The sequence below is a fragment of the Dermacentor silvarum genome, chromosome 7 (assembly GCF_013339745.2).
Source record: "Dermacentor silvarum isolate Dsil-2018 chromosome 7, BIME_Dsil_1.4, whole genome shotgun sequence".
NCBI classification, from domain to species: domain Eukaryota; kingdom Metazoa; phylum Arthropoda; class Arachnida; order Ixodida; family Ixodidae; genus Dermacentor; species Dermacentor silvarum.
Window position 1 is genome coordinate 16,600,450 of NC_051160.1, and position 6,299 is coordinate 16,606,748.

The window sequence follows — 6,299 nt, forward strand, 5'->3', positions numbered from 1 at the left end:
GTGTATTAACAGAATGAAAGAGTCACTGGAGCCTGCCAGATTTTATTTCTTTAAGCCAATTGAAAGCACGACCAAAAAAAAAAAGGAAAAAGAAAAAGAAAACAAGCTCGTCGAATACGTGACTACTTATCCTCAGCTGTCCATGACCAGGTAAGCATGCGCAATCTTACTACTGTTAGGAGCGCTGTTTAATCGTGCCACCCAATTCAGTATGACGAGCTATACCAGACTAATTTAGGTGCCCATAATATCAGTGCCAAGAAGGCCGGAATGATAAAAAAGAATTCGAGTGAAGTAAACGAAAGAAGTAGAAAAGAGAAAGAATTTAGAAAAAAAAAAGGACACGCTTCGTAGACGTATGCAAATCCGAGCAATTAATGCCCAGAATACAGCGAAGCTGTTTAAGGGGGTTCTCAAACCCTTGCCCTAGGAGTGTGGCTTGCCACTGCTCGAAATATACTCGATATACTTTGCTAGTTCCTCTTTATATCCGATGATATCGCCGAGCGTTTTCAAACGCAGTCACTATACCTGTGACTGACTCACCGTGGCTGCTGGGAGCCGGGTAGAGCGCGAAGAAATGCGTCCAGCGGCGGACAGTCACCATACCGGAGGGGGTGTGACTAATCATCACCTACAAGGTATGATGATTAGTCACCAGCTCACCCAACTTTCCACATTACTATATCCGAGCTGAGTGCACATTATTTAGCTCCTGTAACGGAATACAGGGTGTTTCGGCGAACACTTTCAAAAATGGTTAAACGTTGCCCGTGGCAGATAGCACAATTCTAGTTCATGAGCTGGTCTACTCGAAGAGGCGGACATTACTTGCACAAAAAAAAATTGAAACGCATAATCGACTAATTAACAAACATTCACTAATTAATTGTTTTAACTCATTACCTTATGGCCCGTGTTGCAATTTACAAATTGTAGCCGTGGAGTTCGCAAGGCGGATCCACTTGGAACGAATTCTCGGGATGACACCAGTTTCGAGATATTGAATTCCAGAACTTTGCGAAGAAATGCATTGGCCTTCCAGTTACTTTTATGCTTCAATGCATAAATTACGTTGTGTGAACAAAGTAACTGGAGCGGCAATTTCAATGCATTTTATTATGCACTTAAATTTTTGTGCATGTCCGCCTCTTCAAGTAAACCAGCTTATGAACTATAATTGTGCTATCTGCCACAGACAACCTTTAATTTTTTTTTTCTTTTTAGAGAGAGTGTTCGCTGAAACAAGCCTGTATATGAAACAGGAAGCAATTGACGCAGCGGCGGATTCGACTACGGAATCTTATTTTGCATCGTTGGGAACTGTGGCCTGAAAGCAAGGGTGCAGCCAGCTTATTTAGGGTTGGGATAAGCAACCTCCTGTGACTCCTAGTCGGAGCATTCTTTTTTCATGGCAAGCTAGGTCACAGTGCGGATAAAACCGCCCCAGTAAGTTCCGATAAAAATAGACCTTTCGTTTCACCACCATCCGAGACATTCCCGTCGGAGACGTCTATTCAGGGAAACGTTGAAGTACAAGTCTGCTTTGATAGATTAAAGGGAGGGGGGATGTAAGGTAGTTTGCAGTGCTATTGCAAGTACCAGCATTGTCCATCAAAAATTTTATGGTGAGCATGGTGGGAATTGTGGTGGACATGATGGCAAATATGGTGTAACTGCTGGAAAGTATAACCACATAAAGCCAGCAGACAACGAAGCCAAGGAAAGCATCGGGGAAATTAAGTGTAGTTGAAATTGGAATGTAGAAAATGATGAAGAAAAGGGAAATGAAAGTGGACGAAAAGATAACTTGACGCCGGCGGGAGCCGAACCCGCAACCTCCGCATTACGCGCGCGTTACACTACCAATTGTGCTACGGCGACGGCCATCAATTCGTCCACTGACTTCGGTATTGTTTTTACTAGATCTAGCCCTAGGAGTGTTAGCCGGCGCCACTCAGATGTTCCACATCCACCCACCATGGTTCTGAGGGGCGCCGGCTAACACTCCTAGGGCTAGATCTAGTAAAAACATAAATACCGAAGTCAGTGGACGAATTGATGGCCGTCGCCGTAGCACAATTGGTAGTGCAACGCGCGCGTAATGCGGAGGTTGCGGGTTCGGCTCCCGCCGGCGTCAAGTTATCTTTTCGTCCACTTTCATTTCCCTTTTCTTCATCATTTTATAGATTCCAATTTCAACTACACTTAATTTCCCCGATGCTTTCCTTGGCTGCGTTGTCTGTTGGCTTAATGTGGTTATGACTAATAAAATCGAGCCCCTCGGTTCCCATTCTTCTTTCGCTGGAAAGTATAGTGACATACGTGGTGGGTATAGTGGATGGATGGTGGGTACCACCCTATATGTAGCCGTTCACTACAGATACATAAATCTATGCTGCGTTTCGCAGATTCTGTGCAGCGTAGCAAAAACTACGAGTTGTCCGAGCACGATAATTGAAGTAAGACAGCGCGCTTATTATCACATCGTCGTCTTATTAAGGTCACTGCTCAGATGACGTCAGAGTGATAAAACAGACGTGCGCTTACACACAGAGGTGGGCGATCCCCAGCCTAAACTCTAAAACAGGTTTGTGTTGAAATTTGTAATCAAAACACGGTGGCGCGCGTAAGTGTTAAAAAAAAAAGTTTGCACCCTACGGGGGCTTATCTTGTCCCCAAACAATAATCGACATCTATTGTGCCTGCTTTTTAAGCAAGTAAACCAAGCACAGCAGGTGACCATTATTGTTTGAGGACAACATACTCCCCAAAGGGTGCAAACTCTTTTTGGAGTGCACTTTAAAATCGGGTGATTAAATCCTTTTGTGGTAAGTATGATAGCACGTACTGTGGTCTCAGTTTGACAGGCGGTCAAAGAAAAAAAGGAAAAAAGAACAAACACGCACACACGCACACACACGCGCACACACACGCACGCACACACGCACGCACACACACACACACATTTCACATCCGACAGCGCACTCTAGCCGAACGCGCAAACTCCGACAAGGAATACACTAAAATAAATTCGTTTTACGAGGTTTCGTATACATCAAAACGCCGGCTACACATATATCAGTTGCGTGTAATAAATGGCTTCGACACCTCGTCCTCCTCTTGGCCAGGCGGGAGGAATAAACGAACACTCACACCGTGCACCCTCCCTGGCTCGCGAAGAAAAAGTTTTCGCTGTCAAAGCAGCGTTGCAGTGCTCTGGCCTTGCGCCGTTCGCTCACGCACCTGCGGCAAGTCAGCTGTGACGAATCAACCTTCAGCGCGTGCCCTCGCTGATTCGAGCGGCCGCGCCGTGACTCACAACGCACACAGGTGCGTCCTCCGCGCGATTCCGCGTCGGCCAGTGCGGCGGACGGCCGACAGAGGTCGCTGGCGACGCGCGATCGCCAGCGACCAACGAAAAAAAAATTAGAGAGGAGCGGACTTGGCTTCAACCTTTCCTATTTCAAGCAGGGAGAATGGATTAAACAGTCATTACCAGGACTGATGTATGCAGATGACATTGTACTTATGGCTGACAGCAAGGAAGACTTGCAGAGATTAATGGACATCTGTGGTAAAGAGGGAGATAGCTTAGGTTTGAAGTTTAGTAAAGAAAAATCGGCAGTCATGACTTTTAATGATAATCAGGGCAGCGAGCATAGGATACAGGAGGTTACGCTGGAGGTGGTGGATAAGTACAAATATCTTGGAGTGTGGATAAACAATGGGGCTGAGTACCTAACGGAACATGAAAAATATGTGACGGCTAAAGGTAGCAGAAATGCAGCTGTGATGAAAAATAGGGCACTGTGGAATTACAATAGGTACGAAGTGGTGAGAGGGATTTGGAAAGGGGTGATGGTCCCTAGTTTGACTTTCGGCAATGCGGTCCTGTGCATGAGATCAGAGGTTCGAGCAAGGTTGGAAGTTAAGCAGCGAGGGGTAGGTAGACTGGCTCTGGGAGCACACGGAAATACACCAAATCAGGGGGTACAGGGTGACATGGGATGGACGTCATTCGAGGGCAGGGAAGCCAGCAGCAAGATAGAATTTGAGGAGCGATTGAGAGAGATGGCAGAAAAGCGGTGGGCAAGGAGAGTTTTCAGTTATTTGTACATGAGGAATGTTGATACAAAATGGAGGAAGCTGACCAGAAAACTGTCAATCAAATATTTGGACTGCAGGAGGGGTGCAAACCAGGAAACAGCGGTTAAGAAAAAGGTTAAGGAAACAGAGAGGGGTCTGTGGAAAACAGGGATGCAGACGAAATCAGCACTGGGAACATACAGAACTTTCAAGCAAGAAATTGCCAAAGAAAATATCTACGATAATTCTAGGGGAAGCTCTTTGTTGTTTGAAGCCAGGACGGGAGTATTGCGGACTAAGATGTACCGAGTCAAGTACCAAGGTATAGACACGTTGTGCTGTGCGTGTGGAGAAGAAGAGGAAACGGCTGAACACCTCATACTTTTCTGTAAGGGGCTGAACCCTACAGTGCAAGGCAACGGGGCTGATTTTTTCAAAGCATTGGGGTTTAGGGACAGTGAAGGCAAAATAGACTTTAAGCGGGTAGAAATAACCAAACAGAGGTTATCTGATTGGTGGATAAAATTAAGGCAGGGGTGAAATTTCACCCACCACAAAGTACAAATTATGTTAATAGCCATGGCTAGGTGGCGTATGCCACCGCCCGATTTAAAGGGTGTCCCAGCTATCACGCAGCACGATTTTTTTTTAAAAAAAGAGGAACGGCGTTACGCGAAGCAAACCTAGTGCGTATTGTTTCCAGTACAGTGGAGTAGCTGCCAGTATTTTTTTAGTTACTGAGATTTATTAATTATTTGTAATTAATTAGCTAACTCGAGAAGTATACTGTCGTAATTATCAAAGTGTCAATGAGAAAGTTGTAGAGCAACATGAAAAACTCCGGATACAGCTTTTCGTTGCTCAATACGTGCTACATAAAAGTGTTTTTTCGAGCATGAAAGAAGCCCGCGAATACACGCAAAGTGCCTCGAGCGGCCAGTCGTGCGGCAATTCTGCGTCCATCTTCTTGCTAATTTCTCGGATTATTTAGAGCGATTGTAAAGGTAGGCATGGTTTAGGCAAGATATACTAACTGTAGGAATCAGATTTCTTAATTGAGGCCGTCAATGTATTTTACAAAAAAAAAAAATAACTGAAAATCGCAATAGTAAAAAATAAATAAAAGAAACTGAAACATCGGGTTTCCAACTCTCTAACTCAGCAATAAATAAGGATATCACAGTTGTGTACACTTCACCTATTGACACATCTAAAGCGGACAAAATTAGTGTATCTACCGGTCTCGAATGTTACAACCAATTTGTAAACAGAAAATTTGAAAAACACTCGTAAGCATTGTCACGGTTTTACCTAAAACGGTAAATTTATATATCACATTCGTTCCTCCGAGATGATTTAAAATACGCGCAGTTTACGGAACTAAGATATCTGCTTTTGGTGCGGAGTTACGAATTTGTAAACTTCACGCTGCAATTGTTTCTTCTTAGCATTTTTCGGGAACTTTAGTTAAAGGAGCGCGTCCTGCAGGACCTAAATAAAGTTTTGCCAGTCCAAATACGAGGTCTTAAATCAAATATTTTTTCTTACTGCAGTTGCTAGAATTTCACTTTCTCTCAACAAATTTCAATTCAAATCGGTCAAGACATTGTCGCACGACAGCATTTCTGCGTTTTGTGCACATTTATTTGATCGAATTAGGAAATCTGAGATGCCCCCCCCCCCCCCCCCCCCCCTTCGCTAAAGCTTTAGGTACTGGCGTCAAAATGTGCTTCCCTCGTTCACTTTCCCTCCATAGGTGGAGGAGAGGACAGACTGAAATCGGACAGCAAAAGGGGAAAACCGATCGCACGTAGGCGGCAGTTTCTGCGCATGAGCCATATCGCGTGACATCCACGGGAAGGCATCGCGGGAATGTCTCGGAATAGGCCCGTCTCCCACGTCGTGCGCAGAGGATGACCACGTATAGGGCCGCCTTCAGAAGAAGCCTTGACCCCAGACTTGCATTTGAGAACAGCCTCGAATCGCAGAGCGGTATACACTGCCTTTGGATGCTAGATGGGCTAGCTTGCACGACCGTGCGAACGACGTGTGTCGTACGTCGTTACTGCCAGCTGCAGTGAAATGGGAGCGAAGCACATCTCTTCGGACGTTTGATGACACAAGAGGCGATTCCATCTAGCATTCCGGAACGAAAAAAAAAAAATGGAAAATTCTGGCTCTCCCGTAATCGAGAGTAGATGTAAGTAGGA